This window comes from Vanacampus margaritifer, chromosome 10, assembly GCF_051991255.1.
Source record: "Vanacampus margaritifer isolate UIUO_Vmar chromosome 10, RoL_Vmar_1.0, whole genome shotgun sequence".
In the NCBI taxonomy this organism is placed as follows: domain Eukaryota; kingdom Metazoa; phylum Chordata; class Actinopteri; order Syngnathiformes; family Syngnathidae; genus Vanacampus; species Vanacampus margaritifer.
This window is the reverse complement of record NC_135441.1, coordinates 3,612,152-3,640,000: the sequence shown is the minus strand read 5'-3', so window position 1 is coordinate 3,640,000 and position 27,849 is coordinate 3,612,152. Positions and strand designations below refer to the sequence as shown.

The 27,849-nt window shown below is 37.9% G+C and overlaps 2 long non-coding RNA genes across 4 annotated transcripts in view; both read right to left on the bottom strand.

The window, feature by feature from the left end:
* LOC144059241 (uncharacterized) overlaps nt 1-4,855 on the bottom strand; it is an 11,406-nt gene extending 6,551 nt beyond the window's left edge. For 2 of the 3 annotated variants that reach the window (XR_013295609.1, XR_013295610.1), the window contains exons 1-4: nt 2,346-4,855; nt 2,092-2,254; nt 1,628-1,690; nt 488-546 (exon numbers count right to left, since the gene is read on the bottom strand). This is a non-coding gene — a long non-coding RNA (uncharacterized LOC144059241). The remainder of the gene's footprint in view (nt 1-487; nt 547-1,627; nt 1,691-2,091; nt 2,255-2,345) is intronic. The other variant, XR_013295611.1, reaches the window with a different exon arrangement.
* Nucleotides 4,856-5,320: 465 nt separating this feature from the next.
* Nucleotides 5,321-8,548, bottom strand: LOC144059261 (uncharacterized). The gene is made up of 2 exons (XR_013295617.1): nt 6,525-8,548; nt 5,321-6,189 (listed from the first exon to the last, which is right to left on the bottom strand). It is a non-coding gene; the product is annotated as an uncharacterized LOC144059261 (long non-coding RNA).
* Nucleotides 8,549-27,849: the final 19,301 nt, after the last annotated feature.

Below are 27,849 nucleotides of genomic sequence, written 5' to 3'. Positions count from 1 at the left end.
ATATATATATACACATATACACAGTATATATATATATATATATATATATATATATATATATATATATATATATATATATACACACAAATATACATATATATATATAGACAGAGAGACAGATATATAGATAGATATATAGACATAAAGATAAAGATAGAGAGATCTTTATAATCCAAAGAAAGAAATACACGTTAATGCGGAAAAATAATCATGCTTATTGTGATCTAGTCTTATACAAATAAGTTCGTTTTTTTTAGTAATGCCCCTCGATACGGTTCTCTTGTATGGCGATGCGCAATTAAGGCAGTCTCTGATTGGTCAAAGTCAGACTAAAGTATACAATACAATATTCATTTGTTGCATGTCTTTGCAACAGACATATTGCATGAGCCATTCGTGCGACAAGATCTTTTTTTTATATATTGTGCAACGTCTTGCTTCTGAAAAACGTATTTCAACATCAACATTCAAAAAGAAATCTAGTCACCTGGTCAACTTGGTCTGTGACAGCTACTGTATGTCTTCAGGTTGTGCGTCAGTTGAAACCTGGTACACAAAGAGAAAAATACATATAAAATTAAATTCTTAGTAACACGACTGACTGTACCTGTGCATTTACACAGTTACAGTACATACAGAACAATGAATAGGTTAAAGTAATGTGAATGCAAACTCATTTTATTTGCCATTACAAAAATAAATAAATAAATCTGTCTGCACTACAGGTTTGTGTAAATTGGTGACGTCTATTTTTCACAATGACACAAAAATAAGAAAATACACAGTCCTCAGAGTGTCCATACCTGACCAGAGTATGAATTGTGAGGACTGTATGTGTAACTCCAAGCCCTCAAAACGTATTTTAAACTCACAGTGTATAAATACACTGTCCTCAGAGTGTCAGTTATTCACAACTACGACATTGTGAGGACTGTGTATCTTGCGAGGGCTGCACAGTATTGACAAAACATGCGACATGGGTGTTTTATACAGTGATGGAGATTATTTTGACATTAAACATGGACCGAATATATATATCTTCATAATCTAATTAAAGAAATGCACGTACATGCGGAAAAATAATCATGCTCATTTTGATCTAGTTTTATCCAAATAAGGTTTTTTTTGTTAGTAATGCTCCTCGATACAATTCTCTTGTATGGCGATGCGCAATTAAGGTTGTCTCTGATTGGTCAAAATCAGACTCAAGTAGGGCCTGGCAATAAATCAAATTAATTGAATAAATTAAATTCAAATTGAATCGTTGAAAATTTGCTAAATCGTGAAATGTATTTTGTCTTCTGGATTATTAAAAACTGTTATAATGTTCTGTTACATCCAGATGTTATTGTGAGTTGAAATTTTGCACAAGTGGTGGCAGAATGCTGGATGGTTGGTTTAAAAGACTTTTTATTTAATTTTTTGGCCATATCGCTTAGCCTCAGACTAAAGTATACAAACAATCCAATATCCATTTGTTGCACGTCTTTGCAATGCACATATTGCATGAGCCATTCGTGCGCCAAGATATTTTCCACATATTGTGCAGCCCTAGTATCTCCACCCTCCACTAATGTCTTGCTTCTGAAAACTGATTTCAACAACATTCAAAAAGAAATCTAGTCACCTGGTCAACTTTGGCGCAGTCTGTGATAGCGGTGTCTTCATCAGGTTGTGCTTCAGTGGAAACCTGGGGTAGATGAATAGAAAAATACCAATACAATTAAATTCTTACTAAGACTAGACTGCTATACTGTAATTTCATGTAATCATGAATGTGCGACCAGTAATTCTAGTATGTCACATGTATGAAACAATATCCAAATGTCATGATAAGCAATCACGATATGATAATCAACATGATATTGTGAGGTTAGCGATACTCACGATAACTGTAAAAGTAAAATAAAAAAATAAGTCACAATATTGTAAAAAAATGAAATAAAAACAAAAAAAATTATATTGAGAAAAGAATGTACTTTTGCTTTTGAGTTATAATTAATCTTTTATGTTTTGTCAAACCTTGCACGATAACCCCCCCACCCCCAAAAAAAACAAAATTAAGTGTGACAACACACCATATAAACATACCATAGTGTTTTTCCATTGTAGTGAAATTCAAACATGAAAACCTTCTGGGCATCATGATACACTCTCAGCCTGTTTTCACGTTCCTGTTTGCTTATAACTTCTCCTCGATATTCAGTAGGAAAGACTCCCTTCTGAAAGGAGCAGGAACTGAACACTCCTCGACCTTACAAAGAAAAAGGGATACAACAGAAATATTTCATTATAACAGTAATGAAAACTAGGCCCATACTAAAGAATCTTTTACCAATACTCACCTTTGAATGAATTAATATATTTTATGGTGAAGCCATCCTTGTCTTTACCTAAGGATGAAAAATATGCTACCTCTTCTTTGGGTTTAACTTTTGCCCTCTGTGGCCTCATGACTGACATATCTCACTGAAGATAATGATCTAAAGCTATAGAAAAAAATGAGTTTCAATCAGTTTGATAGGTAACTTGGTGCAGATGTTTTGAAGTTGACTTTCTGTGGACCATAATATCCTGTGCAGTGTGCAGTAAATGTGCCAACGAAAATAAAATAGTGGATAGCACAGCTCTGCTAAATATTTGCATAAATTAAATGTAATGAACACTAACAGACTTTACTGAAATATTTCTATTTAAAGAACAAATTTAAGTAAACACAAATGCAGCAATTTACCAATACTTCATTTATACTGTACTGGTAATACTAAACCATTGTATATTTTCACATCACAAACCAGCCTATCAAACCAGCCTGTTATTGCTTTCCTCTTAAAAATTTCAATTAGCATTTATCTTACTCAACAGACGGTTAGCTCTGCTATGCTAACTGAGCTAACCGTCGCTAACAAAAGCGTAGCAATTCTAAATAATTAGCTGCAACCATCATAATCAACAGATGGTTAGGTATGCTAACGTTAGCTTAGCTGCACTTACACTGGACTTGCATTATAAATCATTTTCAGCAATGTACACAAGCGACCAACATTAAAATAAACAAGTTTCTGGAGGAAAAATTCGAGCTTCAAACCTACCTCATTAGCACAGCTACACTGCCATCACGTCTCGTGAAGTAATTAGAGCCGGGGGCGGTTCTCTATCGGGGCTGCTAGATGACGTCACTTCCGTACTCCGGGCAATATAATAAATCACATTTAAATCAACAAATTGGTTCAGTGTTGGATTATGAACTTTGTTGATAAGAGTGGCTATTGTTCTATGATTTACAGTGTCAATTAAAAAAAAAAAATAGATCACATTTAAAATTAACCCGAAAGGCTCATATACTAAATTAATTACCACAGACGAAAACAAAGGATATTATTGCTAGAATTATAGATAATTTTGTAATCGTTTAATGTGATTTCAGTTTGCTTTTTTAAAAAGTTATTATTTTTTTTTTCATTAACGAAAATGTTTTTTTGCTTTAGTAAATAAAATAACCTTGCTGCTGTCACACAGTTGCTGTCCGAGGATGTTTTGGTACTATACTTTAGTAATGGACGCATGTGTTTTTTGGCAAAATTGTGAGCGAGCCCAGTAACTTGGCTTAGAAGCAACCCTGCAAATGAATGGTCACATGATGCTTTACTGTTGGCATGAAGCAGGACTGATGGTAGCGCTCATCTTTTCTTCTCCAGACAAGCATTTTTCCGGATGCCCCAAACAGTTGGAAAGGGGGTTAATCAGAGAAAATAACTGTAACTCTTTTTTCCTTATTTTGGTCTGTGTTTATGGAATCCCTTTTTCACTGGTCACACCAGGCCATCCTCCAAAAGTCTTACTCCCTCACCATGAGTGTAGATGGACTCATACCTGCTTACTGCCATTCCTGAGCAAGCTCTACACTGGTGGTGATGTCCTTATCCCTGCAGCTGAATCAACTTTGGGAGATAGTCCTGGCTTTTGCTGGATTTTCTTGGGTGCCCTGAAGCCTTCTTCACTTAAAGTTTGTAAGGTCACTAAAGGAAATTACTTTAATTTTCATGGCAAATAGGGACTTTGCAATTCATCTAATCACTATAACATTCTGGAGTACATGTACATGCAAATTGCCATCATAAAAAAACAATAATAAGTCAGCACTGCAGATTCTTAGAAAATCAATGTCATTCTCAAAACATTTGGCCGCTGGTGTACAGAAAGATGTTATACTGTAAAGGCAGGGTGGGATGTTAAATGATGAATTAATGTACGGCACTGACAGTTTCTCTGTCTCTGCTGTTAACCATTGTACATTTTTAAATAAACAACCACTGAAATAATTAAATACTGAAATATATAATTAAATATCGTAGGGTATTTCATTATTTAATTATTTACTTAGGAAATGGTGGCTGCAAAAAAAAAAAAAAAAGGCTCTGTGTCTACAGACAAACATTCACAATACACAGCATTTTGAGAAAAAACTGAATTATGGAGACGTGCGTAATTGTGAGGACAGGTGATGGTCAGCCAATCAAATGCTGTGAAATATACACTGGTGTGAATTATTCATGAAGTGGTGCATTACAAGGACCTTCCTACAGGGGGCGCCATCAAATACACAAAAATACACAAATTCACGTAATTATGCTTTACAAGGACATTGGCTAAAACTTTGGATTTAAGCCTTCTACAGCCCTAGAAGCACTTCTGCATTGAAATAATTATGAGGACATGGGCTGTGTCCTCATAATTCAAAATGTCCTCGCAGCACGGCATGTATTCAGGTGAAATGTCCTCATAATACACAAAGGCAAACACACACACACACACACACACACACACACACACACACACACACACACACACACACACACAAGAGCGAGAGAGAGAGAGAGAGAGAGAGAGAGAGAGAGAGAGAGAGAGAGAGAGAGAGAGAGAGAGAGAGGGGACACTGCAGCACAACAAATACAAAATACTGTAAATGAACCCAAAAATCAGACATTTGTCCCTTAGAGCAGAGCTATTGAATTACTAATTCAGTTGGGCCAAATTTTCAAGTCAAGAAATGTCAGACACATTAGACGCTCAGTAAAACAGCTGATAGTGACACCAAGTCAAACCAATAAGGATGAAAAATACGCACTTTTTATTCATCTCCCTTTTAAATTTGAAAATATGGCAAATGCGTATCAAAAACAGCATAAAAACCTAATAACAATGCTGTTATTTACCAGAACACGAGGTGTGTTTTTTTCACTTAAAAATACAATAAACTAAATTTAATACAAAAGTAATGGCAACACCAGGAAATAACAAAACGCAAAGACACGTAATGTAAGTATGTTAATATTTATTGAATGTCATAGTAATGATTAGGATTGGAACAATCCACTTTTGTCACAATCCAATCCAGATCCCGATACTTGGGTGGCGATCTCATACGTATTGCGATACTAAAATGTTATCTTAAAATATGTATTAAAAAACAGAGGCATGGGTATCCAAAGTTTTAACTTAAATATTTGACATTTATTCAAGTGTCACAATTGAAAAGTGCATAGACTGTTCAAGTAACTGTTCCTGACAGACAGGAGTGCAAGATGAAAACAAATCAAAACTCCACAGAGCTCAACTTTAGGGACTTCAAATGTTCCAAAAGAACATGATAGAAAGTGTAAACATAACTCTTAAATGTGCAATATCGACAACTTCTTAGGCTAGTAGGTTCTCCTTAAACTTGACCTGGGATTAGAAGACTATTTTTGTTTCGGGACAGAAAGGTTTTTGTTTAAAAATAAAAGCTGACTTAAGGCAACTTCTCTGTGCTGTAATTATGTCACCAGCTATGGAGAATACACGTTCAGCATGCACACTTGTACCTGTTATGCCCAAGTAACATTTTGCTAGATTTGCCAGAAGTGGATAGTCATTGCTGTGTTGCTTCCACCAAACTAATGGATTTTCTGACAACGGCAAAGATGATGCTCCCTGAATTTTTTTCACTTCCTCCTGTGCACAGTGCATGGCAGATTTTGCCGGGCTTGGAGTCTGCCTCTCTTCAAATGTGTTGCCAAGTAATTCAGCCAAATAACATGTGTCCCTTCTTTTGGCAGGTGGGAATCCATCAGGGTCCTTGCAGATTTGGGTGTTCTCTTCCTGTATAGTGTCAGTCGGGTCTTCCAGATCTTGTCCTTCAGCATCAGCCTGTAATAGAGAAAAAAAATGTTGGACAATTAATTAGACAATAATCATCTGATTACATTCATTACGATTTCTGATAGCATTTTTCAAACATGTCTGGCTGAAATAAATTTTTCTGTTTGTGTTGAAATTTTACATATTTAATCCCTGACTTATCTACAGCCATTTGTAACATTACAGAATTAGCAAATTAGAAGTAGTAAATGATTTAATAAGAGCATCTTGTCTATTTGAAGCAGTGTCGATGAGGGGAAAAAAATATATATATGTTTTTATATTTTATGGGTTAAGTAACCATTGAACATTGAATGAAAAAAATAAACTGAGACTGCATTTACCTGGCAACAGTGGTCCACTGCGGTACCAGCTTCTGCAGTTAATTGTGAAATAGTTTCCTGTGTCTCCTCTTCAGAGATAAAGGGCATGCTTTTAAATCTTAGATCTAAAGAGGATGTCATGTTAAGAATTACCTTCTCCTCTTCAGATGAGTATCTTTTTGAAAGATCATTGTCGAAAGATCTTTTCATTTCACGGGCAAAAGGGGAATCCTCCAGCTTTTCTTTGGTTGCTTGCAGCTAGCTGTGCGGGCAGTGGTGCGATGACAGAAAGTGTTGGTTGGGCTCCATCGGACATAACACCATAAGTGGCGACTTTTACTTGCATCATGGTTTTGACAAACTCCTCTGCATTACTCAGGTCAGTTTCTTTGAATGTGCTAAGGTCTTTCTCTCTCTTGCGGAGTTGTGGAGAAAGCAGAGCGGCCATCACTGCTGCGTGTTGTTCAAAGAACCGCTCTACCATATCAAAAGCACTATTCCAACGTGTAACTACGTCCGTCACCAGTTTGTGTTGCGGAAGTCCAAGTAATTTTTGCTTGTCCGTAAGAACGGCTGGCAGTTAAAAAAACAGTTACGCGACATACATGTCCAAGCAGCTTTGCAACATTTGGCAGCTTTAGAACTCGCGGCCAGATTTAATACATGACTGAAACATTTGACATGTTGTAGACCGGCTAGCTGGCTAGCCACGTCCATATTAAGGGCGTTACCTGTTACCAACACAACATCGTCAGAAATATTCCATTCAGTCAGCGCGTTCTTGAGGACTTCCGCAATATGGGCCCCTGTGTGATACTGGTGCATTGTTCTTGTCTGAAGACCAATCTTCCTTTATGAAGTGCGCCGTTAGAGAAATATACGAGTGTGTTGCTCGTGAAGTACACGCATCATATGTGAGAGTGACTCTTTTCCCCCCGTTCAGCTCTTGTTTGACATGTAAAGTGGTCTCAATGTACATGTCTGTGATGACCGTCTCTGAGAAAAACGTTTGCGATGGTATAACATACTGTGGCTCCAAGGTGGAAATCAAGTTACGGAATCCAATTCACTCGATGACACTGTAGGGACGCAGGTCTGTATGTCCAAATGTACTGTCCAATCAAGGTAGTTATCCGTCTCGCCATTTCAGAATCACTGGCAAACTTATTGCTATTAGCTCGCTCTAAAGTTTGTTGTCTCTTTTCTTCATCGGGTCAGGTGACGGCGACACCCACTTTTACCTCTGCGTGGTGGTGGGTCATGTGTTTCAATAGATTTGTTGTGTTCCCGCTGAACGACACAAGAAAGGCACAATTTGCACATGGCTTTGGTCATGTCCAGGTTACTCTTTCCCGGCTGTGAGTGGAACCCAAATTGCATCCAAACTTTGTCTCTAAATTGAGGTGGCGCGGGTTTGATTTGTTTGTTTTCCCCATCTGCCATGGTAGCCAGTAGCCACAGTCTTGCTCGTCTCTTTTATTTTAAGCTGCCTCCAAGCTGCGGTAGCGCAGCGCTGCCCTCTAGTGGCTTGGAAGAATAACATATGACTGGCTACTTGTAAAGCAGCTGGCGCTGCACAGCAATAAGGTATCAAAAATATTGATACTTACTTAAAGTATCGATACTCTGGATCGGCCAAAAAAGTATCGCAATGTATTGCCAAACTATATTTTGTCCCAGCCCTAGTAATGATAGTGGTTTTATCGAATGTTCTATACTTTGGCACAATTGTGTGTTTTAGTAAACACGCGCTATTGTTGCGTCCATTACGTCACAACCAGCACGCAGCTGCGGCGGCTCGAGGTGACAGCGTAGCGGATTGGATAGCGATAGTACGTTCCCAATTCCTAGAGGGATTTTTATTATTGTTTTGCCTCCCCAAAGAAGTAGAACGGAAAGGGGAGAGATAAACAAGACAAAGGGTGCAGGATGAATAGGAAGTAATGGGATTGGACCACTAGTAATAATCTATTTGCTACAACAAAATACTTTTTCAGTATTTAATTGTATGCAACGGCACTATAGCTGGGTTGGTGAAGTGGCTGACTAGGAGGCCACTAAGGGTTCGTGTAAATGACACCCTGTTTAAGGTTGCAGAGTGCTCAACAGGATCCCCTCAAGGATGTGTCTTGTCACCACTGTTATTTATCCTATATACTAATTGCTGTTGTAGTTAATTTGAGTCATCATCTATCATAAAGTATGCTGATGATTCAGTCATTCTCAGTCTTCTACAGGACCATGAGATGGACCTGTTTTGTATTATTTTATCAAATGGTGTGATATGATGAGTTATATTTACAACTTAATGTTGTCAAGACTAAAGACATGCGGTTTGATTTCCGTAGCAAGTCACCTATTATGTCACCAACCATTATTAAAGGTTCACCAGTAGAAACAGTCAGCCAATACAAATATTTAGGAACTATTTTGGATAACAAGCTGACTTTTGAGGCCAACACATAAAATTCTGAAGATCAGAGATTGTTCTTTTTGAAGAAGTTAAGGATTTTTCATATTGACAACTCACTTATGAAAATGTTCTATTCGTCATTTGTTGAATCTTTACTCACATTTGCAATAATTTGTTGGTTTGGCAATATCAGCCTGATTAATAAAAACAGGCTAGCAGGTGTTGTTAAGCAGTGTAGAAAGATAACTGGGGTTGATTTTATTGATCTCAGCCAGGTCTACCAGACTAGATGTATTCGAAGGGCCAAGGGCATCCTGGCAGACCCCCAGCATCCCCTTTTTTATTATTATTTATTTTTTTTACAGAGTTTCGATTATTGCCATTAGGAAGGAGGTTGGCCTTTTCTAAGAAGGCAAAGTCTAATAGATACCTGAGATCATTTGTACCATCAGCTGTTAAATTTTCAAATCAATCATGAGTTTTATTACTTATATCATGATGACTATGTTTTTATTGTTTGTTCAGTGTGTTTGATTGTGAGGCACTGTTGCACACCAAATTGCCCTTCGGGGACCCTTCTATCAATCTATCTATCTATCTATCTATCTATCATTTCATATTTTATTGTCAGTTTGTTTCAATCTTTAAAGAGGGGAGCTCTGTGTTTATGAGCCAGTGCTGTCTACATTCCGAGGAACGAGTACCAGCAGAGGTGTGCAAAGAGTAGGGTTGCTAACTCCCTGAAAAATAAATAAGGGAAGACCCGACTGCCTTCAATCTTGCTGGTGTGATTTTTTAAAGCTTTTTTTGTAGTTGAAACATTTTTTTTTGACAATTAAAACCTGAGTTGAATAGGATGTTATGATATTTTTTAATTACATTAACACATGAAAACGTTATTATCCAGAAATTTACTTTGATACAAACTAACAAAATTAACTTATCAAAATAAATATATCTCAAAAAGAAAACTTTCCTGCTTAACTTATAACTGTATACATAGTATTAACATGATGTCACCGACCCCCACCTATCGAGCCAGCACGCCTTTCGTGGGGAAAATGGACAGCGAGACAACTCAACCAAATGCACGCTCGTGTTGCTTACTACAAGTTATTTTGATTCATTCATTTGTTCATTCATTCCGGATTTTCACGAACCGCTTCACAACTGAAAACGTCTGGCAGTCAAAGAGTTAATACTTCATTTTATTTTATTAACCATTATTAACATTCCAATTCTTTATATTAACCTTGTCGAAATGTTTTGTGTCCTTAGTAGAGCAGAAGGTGTTGATCTCGGTATAATTTGACCTTAAGCTGGGACATACTATTTAGTCTAAAAAAGTTCCTTCTCAGCGTTTTGTGCGAAAACACATTTAGCCCTTGAACTAGAATTTGTCTCAAAAACACCCAACTGACCTTGTTTACGCCATCTGCTCATGGAAAAGTACTAGAGAGTATGTTTAGTCTATAAATGAAAAGGAGGAGGTCTTTTTAACTATAAGAAGCTATTGTACACGTAGAAGAGTACATTTGGACGCTCTGAATCCCACGATGTTTAAGTGATGATAGAGGCATTTATCTGTCCAGAGATCTCTGATTGATTAAAAATCTTTTTTGCAAAGGTGTATTTTTCTTACATTAAATCTATCTTCATTTTTGGAACACGCAAAGAGGACAAAATTCAATTATTCCTCTTCAAATGGTGAACCCGACGTAAAACGACGGTTTGTGGCGGTGCGTTCACAGACGAATGGAACTCCCGGCCACATTAATCACGGTAAGTGGACACTTTATCCACGTTTTAGGAGTTCTGTCTGTCTGTGAACGCTGCGGCTGATAAATTCGTCTTGCAAAATTATATTGAGGATGGAATTTGTGTAAGAAAAATAGTGCTAAATTTTGAAATCGTGTGTTTGGACGCGAAGTCCCAGATTTCGGATTTTACCACGGTGTTTGAACTATACACGTGGTGACGTAACATTGTATACGGAAATGCTGTCACGTTAGATTGTACGCGATCGCTCGAAATCAGTTTGAGAAGCTTTTGTTTTTACAATTCTGTTTTTACAGATGATAGATACGTAGATAATTGATTTAAAGTCTATGTATATGTGTATGCTGTCACGTTGTACGCGATTGCTTGTAAATCAGTCTGAGAAGCATTTTGTTTTTACAATTTTCTTTTTACAAACGGTAGATACGTAGGTAATTGATTTGAAGTCTATGTATATGTGTTAGGCGATCGCTTGGAAGTTGTTTGAGAAGTTGTGTAAGTTGTTGAAGTTGAGGTAAATCAGTTTGAAAAGCATTTTTGTTTTTACAAACGTTGGATATTTGGATTATTGGTTTGAAGTCCATATATTGTAAGTTGAGGAAAAGTCGGCTTGAAAAGCATTTTTGTCTTTACAAGAAAAGCATTTTGTTTTTACAAGCAGTAGATTCTTGGGTGATTAGAAATGAACCTTGAAAAAAAGTAAGTCGCCGATAGACGCAGCAGGAAGTACGACTGCTGTTATGTAATCGGGACAAGCTCAACTTGTGTATGTGTTAAAGTTGAGGAAAAGTCGGCTTGAAAAGCATTTTTGTCTTTACAAGAAAAGCATTTTGTTTTTACAAGCAGTAGATTCTTGGGTGTTTAGAAATGAACCTTGAATAAAAGTAAGTCGCCGATAGACGCAGCAGGAGGTACGACTGCTGTTATGTACTCGGGACAAGCTCGACTTGTGTAAGTCGGATTGACACAAAACGGATTTAATACGCCGTTTTAAGATTAATCGCTAGGTCTTTTGAATAATTGGTTACTGATATTCTTAGACAAGATATATTTGCTCAACTTGTGTAAGTCGGACTGACATAAGCAGATTTGATACGCCGCTTTGAGATCAGTCGCTAGGTCTTTGAAAATTCGTTATTAAAATTCTTAGACAAGACTGTTCAGATGTGAAAAGACAGTCATCCGGATTTTATATGTTTTGGTATGTCGTACAAAGCGATATATCTTGTCTGTCCGTTGTATGTGTTGTACAAAGCCAGATGTCACTATTTTAAAAGGGGGCGCAAAGAGCTATTTTGTCGACTAATTCTGTTATAAGTGAGACGTCACTGCATTAATAAATATTAATACGACTTAAATATAATATAATATAATATAATAACCTATAAAATACGTGTGTCAATAATTAAGACGAAACATGGACGCTCTATTTGAACTCGAAACACAATGGTTTGACCCGAATGGGCTTCCGTCGAACTTAGACGGGATGACGCTGGACAAACAAGTTGGAAACGCATGCGCTGTGGCTATCGGAATTTTACCTACAAAGGCTAAACGGGAAATAGAAAAAGAACTTTTCGACTGGATGCAAGACGGCTGTAGAAAATCTGAAACAATACAATTACAATCTGAAATATGTCTAATCGCTTTGATGAAGAACGTTGAACTTGCGTGTGTGAAAAAACGTCATGAGCTAGATGAACTGGTACGAGACACGTCTGTAATTTCTTCGAGTGGGAGAAAGGCCAGAAATGATCGAAAACTTTTTGGATAAGATGATGATGAATAATGCTAGAATACTAGCTTTAGGTATTTTGATGAAGTTATAACCATTTATATAACTTTAAATAATGACTTAAAATGTTGGGGCTACGGTACGCTTTTATTCTGAAGGACTAAATGATTTGACCTGATATTAATTCCGCTAGACGGAACTAAAGCTTCCGGATTAAATATTACCGTTTAAATAATGACTTAAAATCTATTTAATACTGAACGACGGGACTTGATTATATTGTGGAAAAGGTTAGTTTATTCTAATAAGATATGACATTTGGTCGATGGTTTTAATGACGGCAATTTAACTTTGAATGTGCGTAGAAGACGAGCGCTCGTTAATAATGTTAAGAGTGTTATAAGTAATATGTACTTTTTATATAGAGGAGAGTCCCGGACGTAGCCTTAAGAAAAGTGTATTAAATAATGATTAATAATGAAATGTTGCTTTGCAAATAAAATAACTGTATGATACAAATTTACGTAATAAAACAAATGAAACCGTTTAATAAGCGCTAAACGGGATAAATTAATTAGACGGTAAAATTACTAATACAATTTCTAACGCTAAAACCCGCAAGCGTCTGCGTTAAATAATTGAACGACATTATATAAATTGTTGCCGTAACTGATTTTATAAGCCCCTTATATAAATTTCTTAATCACTAATGTTGAATACTTAATCTGGCTTCACGAGTGCAAATACGTCATATTTAAAATTACGTTTGATATAAAACGAACAAATATTAATACACAAATAACATAGAGAGGTATAGTTTAAAGATATTGTAAAATTTAAATGCATATATGATGCTTATTGAACATAAATAACTTTGACTGATTGTAGTTGCTATGACTCTAGCTGACCGCCAGGTGTCATCCTTTTATGAATTAATGACGCAGGTCAGTTTGAAAATTTTAGTTGCTGTGACTCATTTTGACCATCAGATGTCCCCCTTTTTCAAATTAAAAATGCCAAAGGCCAATCAACCTTTGTAATGAGGTAAAATAAAATGTTTTTATAAAAGGAAGATGTTAATTGTGTGATTGTTAATCTGCTTTTAAAGTTTAATGAGAAAATATATTTAACTTTTTTGGATTATTTTTAGATTAAATAGTTTAGTCTCTACTCTCCTATTTTAATAATAATAATAATAATAATTAATTAAAAACTAATAACTTGGATGGCAACTAATGTGGAATAATTCTTTATATAGATGATTGTTTACTTCCCTTATGATTTTTGCTTGTGCGCGAGAACATTATTTAACCTTGAAATATCTTTTCAGACCCAGAGGGCCGATACATTATTATTCAGGTAACTATATTTAATAAAATATATACATTTGGCAATTTATATGCCCCTAATAATGATGATCCGGCCTTTTTCCATGAATTTTTCTCTCAGCTGTTTGATTTAGCAGCGAACTCTACTATTATTATTGGAGGAGACTTTAACACAGTCTTAAATCCATTAATAGACCGTTCTAATAACACAACATGTATAAGGCGATTACAATCTACTAAAGTAATAGGGGAATATATGGATGATTTTGGCCTCGTCGACAGCTGGAGACTTAAAAACCCAAATAAGAAGGAATTTACCTTCTTTTCCGCTGTACACCGGTCTTTTTCAAGAATTGATTATTTTCTTACAAATAACTCTATTGCTGATAAAACTGTTACAAAAATACATCCTATTATTATTAGCGACCATGCACCAGTCTCACTTTCCCTACAAGTTGATTATACCTTTAAACCACCACCAACATGGCGTTTTAACATCTCACTGCGAAACGATGCAGAGTTTGATAAAATTATAACGAAAGAGTGGGCAGACTTTTTGGAAATAAATGACTCTCCAGGCCTATCGCCATCTCTTCTCTGGGAAGCTGGGAAAGCAGTAATTAGAGGTAAAATTATATCATATTCATCTTATAAAAAGAAACAGGATCAAAAATTTGAAAATGACTTGGAAGATAAAATTAAACAACTGACGGATGAGTACGCAATAAACCCAAATGACCAAATATGGACTGACTTACAAAATACCAAAATACAGTTAGACGATATGCTAACTAAAAAGACAGAGTTTATAATACAACAATTGAGATACAACAACTTTGAATATAATAACAAATCAGGTAAATTTCTTGCAAACCAACTTCAACGCAATCGGGAAAAATCTCTTATAACGGCTATTAAAGGGACAACTGGTGAATGTACACAATCACCAGAAGAAATTAATCAAATTTTTTATAACTATTATCGCAACCTATACTCAGAAACTAACAAACCTAACCCTGAGCATATTGAGGCATTCCTCAGTAGCTTAAATATGCCTCAGTTAACTACTGAATATAAAGATATGTTAGAAGCGCCACTTACTATAAACGAGTTGTACAGTCCTCTAGATAGTATGCCTAATGGCAAGGCACCTGGCTCGGATGGTTATCCGGCTATATTTTTTAAGCACTACTGGTTAATGCTTGCTCCGCTATTCTTAAGAGTAGTAACAGAAATTAAAACTAATGGTTACATACGTCCACACATGAATACAGCAGCAATTAAACTTTTATTAAAGCCAGAAAAAGACCCCACCCTTCCATCAAGTTACCGTCCGATTTCACTAATTAACACTGATATCAAAATTATTACTAAGGCTTTCACATCTAGACTAGAAACAGTAATCTCGACAATTATTCATAGCGACCAAACAGGCTTTATTAAAGATCGTCACTCTACTAATAATATTAGGAGGCTCTTTAACCTTATTAGCATGTCACAGCGGCATGATAAGAAGGCAGTTATTATATCGTTGGATGCAGAAAAAGCTTTCGACAAAGTTAACTGGTCCTTCCTCTTTGCTGTTTTAAATAAATTTGGCTTTGGGAAATCATTTATCCACTGGGTGTCAGTATTATATGATTCTCCCAAAGCTACAGTTACTACTAACGGGATTATATCTAAGAGCTTTATTTTACAGAGAGGCACAAGACAGGGATGCCCACTATCCCCTTTATTATTTGCAATATTTATCGAGCCACTTGCAATAGCCATACGCCAGGAAAGAAGGATTCAAGGAATTCACTCTGGGGTAACAGAACATAAAATTAATCTATATGCCGATGATATTTTACTTTATTTAGAAAACCCGGCGATTTCGTTAGGGGAAGTATTTAACTTAATAACTAAATTCTCACAGTTGTCAGATTATTCTATTAACTGGACAAAATCAACACTTCTACCTATTACAGAAAATTCATGGAACCCTGCAAGCCAGGACCCACATTACTCATTTCCTATAGGTAATTTAAAATACTTAGGCATAAAAATTTCACCTAAATTAACTGATTTAATTCATTTAAACTTTTCTCCACTTCTGGATAACATTCATAGTGACTTGGAACGCTGGAATAATCTTCCTATTTCTTTAATAGGACGAATAGCCACCGTTAAAATGAAAGTTTTACCTAAAATAAACTATTTTTTCTCAATGATTCCATTTAAACCTACGGCTAAATGGTTCCAGTTGTTGGACTCAGCTGTTACAAAATTTTACTGGAAAAAAAAAGAAGCAAAGATTAGTCTATCTACTCTTCAGAAAAGTAAATCCAAAGGTGGTCTAGAGGCACCAAATTTTATGTACTACTACATAGCTAACCAGCTACAATATATCGTTCTATGGGCATAACCCAACAGAGATACTAACTGTTGGCTGGAACTAGAACAGAAGGATTGTAATAACCTCAGACTTCTAGATTTACTCTTTATTACAACATCGATTAAGCGACATAATTGTTTTAAAAACCCAATGATTTCCGCCACCCTGACTGCTTGGTGGAAGGCATTAGAAATTACAAAAGCCCAAGTGGAGCCCTGTGGGCTTTCTCCCCTATGGCATAACCCTGACTTTCGAATTAACAACCAAACGTTTTATTTAGGTGTGTGGGAGCAGAAAGGAATCACACATCTTCACCATCTCTTCTCAGATAATATGTTTATATCATATACATTTTTGCTCCAAAAATACAAAATAACAAACGGAAATTTTTTACATTATCTGCAAGTTAAAAATATGATAAAGAAACAAATTCCAACACTTCAGGGTATGCTCCAACCGCCTGGCTTAGCTAAAGATATTACCAAGCTTTCTCCGACAACAACAAAAAAACTTTCAAAAATATATAAGTTACTTTCATATACAGATAAAATGTCTTTACCCATCTTAAAATGGGAGACAGACTTGTCTATAGCTCCGGAATCTGACTTTTGGATTCAAGTTTGTGAAAATGCATTTAAAATGACAAAACACACAAATTTACAACTTATCCAATACAAAATTATCCATAGAACATACATTACTCAATATATGATGAAGAAAATGGGGCTCTCCGACTCCGACATTTGTCTCCAGTGTTTACAAAACACTACAGACACTTATTTTCATGCTTTATGGTTATGCACTCCGGTTATGTATTTCTGGACTAAAGTCTTAGAAAAACTTTCCGCTATCTTGGACGATAGGATACCTTTATCTCCAAACTTGTGTTTGCTAGGTGACCTAACAACAACTGACCTACCACATAAACAATTTCAATCTACACTTGTAGCCCTTACTATCGCTAAAAAAACAATTCTTGTTAACTGGAAAAATAAACAAACTCTGAATATCGACCAATGGTCTAACCTCCTCATAAATCACATTTTAATGGAAAAAATATCGGCCTCAAATAAAAAACAAATATCAAAATTCATAGAAATATGGTCTACGTATATAGAATATTTTAACCTAATTCTGGTTATTTAATTCTGCCTGTTAGCGAGAGCCACCACATCGTGATAACTTACATTGATGTCTCTGCATTTGACAGTTTGTAACTAATGGTTGTATTTTTATAGTCAGGAACCCAGTTGCTGCCAACAGGATCGAGCAGATTCACCTCCAATGGGCACTAAGGGCTAATATTCGGATTCACTGCATGCCAGGGGACTAACTCTACAGGTGCTGTCCCCCCTGGCTGGGCGTGGGCGGGTCTGCCCCTCTGTTGGCTGCTGGGTGGCGGCTGCGTCTTGGTCGTTCCCTGGGTCTTGTGGGGGGTGCTGTGTTGCGGGGCTCTCCCTGGTGTTCGGGGCGGCGCTGCCCCGGCGCGGTCCGTCGCTCTGGGCCCGGCGACGCGGGTCGGGGTCTGTGGGCCACAGGGGTTCCTCCCCCTCCCCTAGGCCGGCCGGGGGTTCCATCCGTGGCCCGGGTCTCGGCGCTCCGGGGGCCGGGAGAGTGGGCGGGATCGGTGTTGTGCCCGCCCCGCTCCGGTGGACCTCCGGGCACTTCGGGCGGGCCCGATGGGGTGGGTGGGGGATTGGTGGGCGGATGACCCCCCCGCCCGGTTGGGGGGGGGGCCAGCTGGTCGCTCCTCTTAACTCACTGCACTAGTTTTGCACAATACATTTTAGGGCACATAACACACTTTGGGGGGGAGTTGGGTAGAGTGGAGACACCGTCTCCACCCTGCAGCTCCCCTCCAATTTTAATGCACCACACAACTGGGGGGGGGGGATCATCGGTTGGGGCAGGCCGCAGTATGGAGCAGTGCTGCGGTCACCTGTCCCCCCCCATTAATTTCTTTTAATGCACCACATACGCTCATTGCGTTGGGTTGGGGGCGCGGGCCGCGTTGGGGTGGGGGGCGCTCCTGCTCCTGGGTTTGCTCTCCGGCCGGTGTCCCCTGGAGTCGTCCTTTGGCGCTGACGCGGCCTGGGGGGCCCTGAGGTGTTGCGCTTGCTCTGTCCTGGCGGGGGTCGATGGCTCCCCTCTTTGGTGGAGATTTTCATGCATGCCAGATCCACCACACCAGCATCTATCGAAACTCAGACACAATTTGTTTCTCCCTCAGGTCATTGATTCGGTGGAGGCTGGTGTCTGTGGATCTCACTCTGTTTCGTCTGTCCTTTCTACCTTTCCTCAGTTTCTCCTTTGGGCCCTTGAGGTCTCCCTGTTTTGTTGGAATTTAGATGTCTCTGGGGTTGGTGAAGGACTCTGGTTAGTGGCCCGGTGGGTGGTGTCTGGTCGGTGCTGGGCTTCGCTTTTCTTTCTTTTCTTTGGTCCCTCTTCGGGTCTCCTGGCGGCCCCACGACTCTGGCTGGATTTTGAAGTGTTCGGTTTAGGTGAACGGTATGGGAATTCTTTTTTTTTTTTTTTTACACGCACGCACGCACGCACGCACACACACACGCACACATAAAAAAAAAAAAAAAAGGGAGAACAATGATGATGACATGTCAAATGATCAATATTGAGCTCTCCCCAAAAGGAAAAAAAAAAAAAAACCCACAAGACCCAGGGAACGACCAAGACGCAGCCGCCACCCAGCAGCCAACAGAGGGGCAGACCCGCCCACGCCCAGCCAGGGGGGACAGCACCTGAAGAGTTAGTCCCCTGGCATGCAGTGAATCCGAATATTAGCCCTTAGTGCCCATTGGAGGTGAATCTGCTCGATCCTGTTGGCAGCAACTGGGTTCCTGACTATAAAAATACAACCATTTTTTGTTTTGTTTTATTTTTTAAACACTATTTAGGTGTTTGTGGCATCATTCATGGACAAAAAGAAGTATACAATTCACTAGAGTGCATGAAATAACATCGTTTCACAAAAAGCTCTTTTTCTCCGTTTTTTGTTTCAAAAGAGAGAATTTCGGTGAAAGTAACCATTTTCTATTGTTGATTACTGAAGAACGGAATAAGGTAGAAACAAACTTTTTTTTTCTGATGAAAGCTGAGAGTCCAATCTTTCATTGGTAGTATGTGTGTTTCCATAGTCCAAACACAACATTTTCTGTGGACCTTGAAAGATCACTCAAAATGCTTAAATCGGCTGGCACTGGCGACAACCCGTTTTTGAAAACGTCTGGCAGTCAAAGAGTTAAGCTGGGACATACTATTTAGTCTAAAAAAGTTCCTTTATCAGCGTTTTGTGCGAAAACACATTTAGCCCTTGAACTAGAATTTGTCTCAAAAACACCCAACTGACCTTGTTTTCGCCATCTGCTCATGGAAAAGTACCAGAGAGTATGTTTAGTCTATAAATGAAAAGGAGGAGGTTTTTTAACTATAAGAAGCTATTGTACACGTAGAAGAGTACATTTGGACGCTCTGAATCCCACGATGTTTAAGTGATGATAGAGGCGTTTATATGTCCAGAGAGCTCTGATTGATTAAAAATCATTTTTGCAAAGGTGTATTTTTCTTACATTAAATCTATCTTCATTTTTGGAACACGCAAAGAGGACAAAATTCAATTATTCCTCTTCACATGTTCGGGGAACTAGCTACTTGGTTGAAAAATAAACCGAGATTCTTCACTTAGAATTCAGAATTGATAAATGCACATAGCACAATAAGAGTCGAAAGTACAGAAGACGCAAGAATGTTGGTGTTTTGGGAGCCATCCTACCTTAGAGCATACGTTTCCATGTCGTCCAGTCCGGGCAGTATCGGCAAATGTTTGTAATAAAATCTTGATTCCACTAACCAAATATTTCAACGTGTACCGCTGCAAAGAGTGTTGAGCTAAATCTTCTCCATACGTCTTGCTGGCACAAGTAACGTTAGAGGAAGCTGGGGGTGACATTCGTCAATAACAAAAGAACATTCGGTGTAAACTTAATAGAAACAAAGCTGACTTAGTTGCTCCAACATGAGGGGCGGGCTCGCGATCCCGTGACGTCAGTGAATACTATGTATACATTAATATATAAAACAATAAGTAACAAGTAGAACATTCATCCTGCAACTTATGTTCAGCTCAATGTCACATTATATGGAGACTATTTTTTCCATATATTTTATTATCGTCATTCAATGTTCTGATCAGTCAGCCTTAGAGCACAGTCAGCTGAGTTATAGCTCAAAACATGCTTACAGTGTGATAGACCTAAGACTATCTCTGCAGCTATCACTTCTAAATTAGAAAAAACGTTTTTTACTCTATATATTTAAAGTGTCGTATATCATCTGTCTAAATTAGAAAAAAAAAACAATTCATACTGCATATATTTCTAAAGTTTTGTATATCAACTGCATGTACAGTAAAAATGATACATAACTGTTTTAACTTGTAATCAATGTAAGGCTGTGTATCTATTGTTTATCAATGATAACCTTTATGTATTTTCTATTTTAACGTACATGTCAATCAATTGTACTTATTTATAAAACCCCAAAAATATATGTTTTCCAAACAATGCTGAAATATATTGCACATTACCACATTAACCTTAATCAGAGGGTTAAAGAATCATTCTTTACATACAATATCTATCTTTGGTGGACAACACATTTTTTCTAGGGCTCCCAAGTTTTGTTGTACCTTGTTGTATTCCGCATATGTGTCCACCACTGGAAGCATGTTGATTGAGATCAGTCAGCCCACCATGGGTTATGGTAAAAGTACGCCGGCAGAGAGTACTGCACAGTGCATTTGATGGATGTTTTCTCACACTTTTTCAACCATGTGTTTTCTGCTTCCCAGTCCTCTCTGTGTTTTTTCAATGATTTCTGCTGCTGCCAGTCGGATTGCCATTCTTGCACTATGTTAAACTACCACTGATTGTCACATCCACCTAAATGGGGCAAAATTCATTCTCCGCATTTGACCCATCCCTTGAGGGAGCGGTAAGCAGCAGCGGGAGCCGCGCTCGAGAATCATTTGGTGATCTAACCCCGCAATTCCAACCCCTTAATGCTTAGTGTCAAACAGGGAGGCAAATGGGTCCCATTTTTTATAGTCTTTGGTATGACCTGGCCGGGGATTGAACCAACGACCTCCCATTCTTTTTTTTCCTTTTTTTTCTGGAGACCTCCCATTCTCAGGGCGGACACTCTACCACTAGTCCACTGTAAGAAATGTTAAATGATGATATAATTTGTCATCTTTTGCGTGTTCCAAAAATTGGAGATGAGACTTCTTTGTGACAAAAGCTCCTTCGAAGGATGCTTTATTACGGAGATCTCCGGTCACACAAATTGAATATCACGTAAAGAGTGTGTCAATCCAAGAGTGCGCACCCCCTCCCTTGTGAGAGAGAGCTCTTATACACCCCAGTTTGAAAGCAAAATGCCTTTTTCTCCTCCCATGAATAAGAAAAACAGATTGGTTCTCACACAATATGTTACATAACAGAATTTTAGTACACAGTTCGCACCTGTGTTCCCTTTGTAGACAAAATATACTCTTCCGTGTACCAGCTCGTACTTTTTCCCAAAACAAAATCTCACAAACAAATTGAACTTGACAGCTCCTAATGTAGTATAGTTGTGGGAACTGTGTGTGCGCGTGTGCTCTCTCAGGCAGAATATGTTCTCACGCAGGACACTGAGAAGAAATTTTAGACAAAAACAAGGTACCAGATAGGTTAAGGTCAAGTTATACTGAGTTTAACATTATTACACCTGCTCTACACATCTATAACTAAATTCAACATAGTTAAAATATGAAATAAAGAATTAAAAATGTTAATAATGTTAACAGAAACAATACATCGACCAATAAGATGAGCGGCTACTGTATCGTCATACTCCTGAATGCATGTGCTGTCAGCTCATTGTTACTGTAAATTGTCACATAAAGGGCACTGTTGTTCATTAATTCCATTGACATTTTATGGCTTATTTTTTACTCTCACGGTATTACGGGACAAAATGCATCCCTTGGCAACTAAATACGGAAGGAGTACTTATAGTTCTAAATATGGGACGATTCTGTATTTCAAGGAACGGTTGGCAACCCTATCAAAGAGGCAAAGGAAGGCAAGCACGGGGTCAAGTCTTCCGACAGCAAGTGCAAACTAGGTCCGAGGCAAAAGTCCGGGTAGGGGCTAGGGTTGGGGCAGAGGCCGTGGCCATCTAGACTTACTGGCTGACCTGTCAGATGAGGACATCGTCAGGATATGAGAACTACAAAACCAGAGGATTGCAAGTGAACAAATATGTGTACACCATTAGATAATTTAGCAATTTTGTCTATTGTTGTGCACAAGAAATCTGGCACTGAATAATCAAGTCTTTGAGTACCGTGATCACAATTGTTATTGTAATATATGACTAGTCATCGGTGCCGGACAGGAAAGACAATTACCTCCCAGAGAGGTACTTACAATTTAGGAGACTTAATCTCTCCTATTGTTATTCAAATGTGCCCCTGTCTATGTGAGACAGCGTGCAATGTTGAATACACTCAAATGAAAAGTTTACAGAGTGAATGTACTGCTTTTTACCATATAATTTCAATTAGTTGTTACACATAAATTCAAATGACCTGTATATTGAAAGAGGAATTAAATTATTTTGTCCTCTTTGCGTGTTCCAAAAATGAAGATAGATTTAATGCAAGAAAAATACACCTTTGCAAAAATGATTTAATGTAAGAAAAAGGTCAGAGATCTCTGGACAAATAACTGCCTCTAATTCATCACTTAAACAGGTGGGATTCAGAGCGTCAAATGTACTCTTCTATGTGTACAATAGCTTCTTATAGTTAAAAAGACCTCCTTTTCATTTATAGACTAAACATTGAAGGTATTATTTGATTACTATATTAAGTGTAATCTTTGCGTGTTCAAAAATAATTGAAAAATGAGATCTGATGAAGAAGCCTTCTTTATAAAGAATTTATTTTAAGAGCTCTTAAAAGACACAAGAGTAAATGCTTACATTGCAAAGGTGATGTTGAGCCTCGAGTGTGTCAATATGAAAACACACAGTCGTTTTATAGATGAAAAAAGCATACTCCTCCTCTGAGGCTGGACAAAGGGTTAGTAATTATAATAGACAGACAAGTGATTTACTGACATGTTTACTCCAGTTCCGTCCAAAACCGGAAATATATGATTAGACAGGTACTGCCATGCGACCTAGACTCCCTCAGACCCACAGTGTTATCTTCCATGAGAACTTGACTCCCATGTACATTCCTATTTCACCAGCTGGAAGGGAGTGAAAAGTGTTATTCATTACAATACACAGTTATATTCCAATATATTTCACACAAACATTATCACAGTTATATGGCATCTATATACTATAAGTAAATTTATAAACAGTAAAAATATGCATAGAAAATGTTAAATGTCTTCAACATACTCTCTGGTACTTTTCCGTGAGCAGATGGTGAAAACAAGGTCAGGTGTGGGTGTGTTCGGGACTGAATGTGTTATATAGTTGAAGGATTTTCCCCATAGCAAAATCTCACAAACAAGTTGCAAATAAAGAGTGTGTGTGTGTGTGTTATTTCAAAGCAGATTCTGTTCTCAAGGACCAAAATGTGTTTTCGCACAAAACGCTGAGAAGGAACTTTTTTAGACTAAATAGTATGTCCCAGCTTAAGGTCAAATTATACCGAAATCAACACCATCTGCTCTGCACAAGACACAAAACATTTCGACAAGGTTAATATAAAGAATTAAAATGTTAATAATGGTTAATAAAATAAAATGAAGTATTAAAAATGTTATAATATCTAACAATATCTAAATCTGACAATCTAGCTTGTTGTACCAGTTAAAGTGTGAATTATAGCTATGTGTACTCATTTTGTTTTTACAGGCTCGGATACAGAAACTAACCCTGGATGAGTGTTAACAGCTCCTACAACGATGCCTCACCCGTGGACCAAGCCTCATCTTTGACCTCCTGAGTCTCACACCTGATCCCCCGACACCTGGACCTCGTCATCCACAGGCACCTAGCTAGTGTGTCTGTGAAAACTGCAGAAATATGCCCAGGCTACCTGAACAGAAATGTGTCAACAATAACCTGTCGGGTGTTGCGAAGGTGCAATATACGGGAATGTGGTGTAAAACATAGCACTTGGCAAAAAATGGGTTAAGCCCCAGGCTAAAAGTTAAATTTGTAAAACCAAATTTAAATACCAGGGTTGTCTGATTTAACGAAGAGGATGCTTATACGGTTTCATACAATCATAACTATCCAATATTGGCTGCTTGCTGAAGCAAACACACAAAAAAAAAACAGGATGTGTCCATCTGACAGTGCGGGCGCGTGCAGCTCTGGTGCGATCGCCAAGTCCGAGACACTTGGTCGTTCAGGGAACAAAGGTGCCACGTGGTTGAGAATGTAACACGGCACCGGGAAGTCCTTTTGTCAGTTCGGGGCCAGACGGAGGGAAAAAGGTGGAAGATAAACAGGAACAGCGGCAGAAGACGAGAGAGCGAACAAAGCCCGCTCCGGCTGTTTTAAAGTTGTGGGGAGTGTTCAAGAAGGCAGGACCGACCCCTCCCTCTTTGACTCGACCCAACTCCAAGACTTTTTAAACTCCAAATTATTTAAAGAATTAATAACTAATAATTAAAATTTGGTCAGGCTGGCAAGCCAAGTTCTTCCAAGCATTGACATGTTATCGTTACACATATCGACTAATACTGCGGCACGAGGTAATTTCGTTCGTTGCGTGGGTAACTAAGAACTCTCTTGAGGTTGAAATGCATATGACATTCTTTTCCAAACAGAAACAAAACATACATGGTGTGAAACATTCAGTTGTGCGTAAGTTCACTTGTATGTGATGACATTTTTTAGATGAACTGTGTAAGATTGCTTTGTGGGTCATAGGTGTTCCAAGTGAGGGCAGTTCTGATTGTCCCCACTTGAAGGCGCTGTGGTCACATGTGACTGACCTGGGATCAACCAGACCATCTGCCTTGGGGGTTTATCTGTGATTTTAATCCACAAACTCAACAGGGGAGAGGATGGAGCCCCCCGATAAGACGCTTTGGTACCATAAACACGTGGTTCTGGCGGGTGAAAAGCAAACATTCACATCCTGGTGACATGGGTGATGGTTGACTTCAAAAGGGTGGAAGGCCTTTTGGCCGTCTCTGGTGAGGGTGAAAAAGAGGGGGAGAGTTGCTATCTCTCAACTCCAACCCCAGGTTGACCTCACGCATATTTCCAAGAGTGAAATGTTTGAGGAAAGGAGAACAAAAAACAAAAAAATTGAGGGTGACGGGCAATATTCGTTACAGATCCCCCCTTTCGGCAAGAGGGATGAATCTTCAGGATGTCCGGGTTGCGAGTCCAAACGATCCGTGGCAGGGTTTCGGCCACGTTCAGCTGGCAGTAGTCCCAGTCACGCTCCACTGCAACAACCAAGACATACCACCGGTGCATTGTGCCTCTCTGTAAAGTAAAGCTCTGAGATATAATCCCATTAGTAGTAACTGTAGCTTTTGGAGAATCATATAAGACTGATACCCAGTGGATAAATGATTTCCCAAAGCCAAATTTATTTAAAACAGCAAAGAGGAAGGACCAGTTAACTTTGTTGAAAGCTTTTTCTGCATCCAATGATATAATAACTGCCTTTTTATCATGCCGCTGTGACATGCTAATAAGGTTAAAGAGTCTCCTAATATTATTAGTAGAGTGCCGATCTTTAATAAAGCCTGTTTGGTCGCTATGAATAATTGTCAAGATTACTGTTTCTAGTCTAGATGTGAAAGCCTTAGTGATAATTTTAATATCAGTGTTAATTAGTGAAATCGGACGGTAACTTGATGGAAGGGTGGGGTCTTTTTCTGGCTTTAATAAAAGTTTAATTGCTGCTGTATTCATGTGTGGGCGTATGTAATCCTTAGTTTTAATTTCTGTTACTACTCTTAAGAATAGTGGAGCAAGCATTAACCAGAAGTGCTTAAAAAATATAGCCGGATAACCATCCGGGCCAGGTGCTTTGCCATTAGGCATACTATCTAGAGCACTGTACAACTCGTTTATAGTAAGTGGCGCATCTAACATGTCTTTATATTCAGTAGTTAACTGAGGTATATTTAAGCTACTGAGGAATGCCTCAATATGCTCAGGGTTAGGCTTGTTAGTTTCTAAGTATAGGTTACGATAATAGTTGTAAAAAATGTGATTAATTTCTTCTGGTGATTGTGTGCATTCACCAGTTGTCCCTTTAATAGCCATTATAAGAGACTTTTCCCGATTGCGTTGAAGTTGGTTTGCAAGAAATTTACCTGATTTGTTATTATATTCAAAGTTGTTATATCTCAATTGTTGTATTATAAATTCTGTCTTTTTAGTTAGCATATCGTCTAACTGTATTTTTGTATTTTGTAAGTCAGTCCATATTTGGTTATTTGGGTTTATTGCGTACTCATCCGTCAGTTGTTTAATTTTATCTTCCAAGTCTTTTTTCTGATTTTTGATCCTGTTTCTTTTTATAAGATGAATATGATATAATTTTACCTTTAATTACTGCTTTCCCAGTTTCCCAGAGAAGAGATGGCGATAGGTCTGGAGAGTCATTCATTTCCAAAAAGTCTGCCCATTCTTTTCTTATAATTTTGTCAAACTCTGCGTCGTTTAGCAGTGAGATGTTAAACCGCCATGTCGGTGGTGGTTTAAAGGTATAATCAACTTGTAGGGAAAGGGAGACTGGTGCATGGTCGCTAATAATAATAGGATGTATTTTTGTAACAGTTTTATCAGCAATAGAGTTATTTGTAAGAAAATAATCAATTCTTGAAAAAGACCGGTGCACAGCGGAAAAGAAGGTAAATTCCTTCTTATTTGGGTTTTTAAGTCTCCAGCTGTCGACGAGGCCAAAGTCATCCATATATTCCCCTATTACTTTAGTAGATTGTAATCGTCTACATGTTGTATTATTAGAACGGTCAATTAATGGATTTAAGACTGTGTTAAAGTCTCCTCCAATAATAATAGTAGAGTTCGCTGCTAAATCAAACAGCTGAGAGAAAAATTCATGGAAAAAGGACGGATCATCATTATTAGGGGCATATAAATTACCAAGTGTATATATTTTATTAAATATAGTCACCTGAATAATAATGTATCGGCCCTCTGGGTCTGTTATTGTATTATTTAAAGTAAAGAGTAAATTCTTATGTATGAGTATACAGACTCCTCTTTGTCTACTGTTATAAGGGGCAGAGTACGCTTGGCTAAAATTCTTATCAATAAGTAATTTTTCTTCAGATTTTTGTAGGTGAGTTTCTTGTAGGAGGCAAAGATCTGCTTTTAATTTTAAGAGATGGTCTTAAGTTTTTATTCTTTTTGCCTGTGAGCGAGCGCCAGAAAACATTCCAGGAAACCAGAACTAATTTATGCATACAAACAATATAGACTCAGTCCTGTGTATATATCTGCATAGGCCATTTGTCAGTATTAGTATGTTATAGGATAGAATCAAAGTGGTTAGGTGGTTTATGTAATTTGTGTAAAATATGAGGTAACGAGTAAGTAAATATAACAGTGAAAAAACAGGTAGGGAGGTAAAATTAAAGGAAGTTAACGGGGGATTAAACATAAAAATACACCAATAACTGGTAACCTAAGCG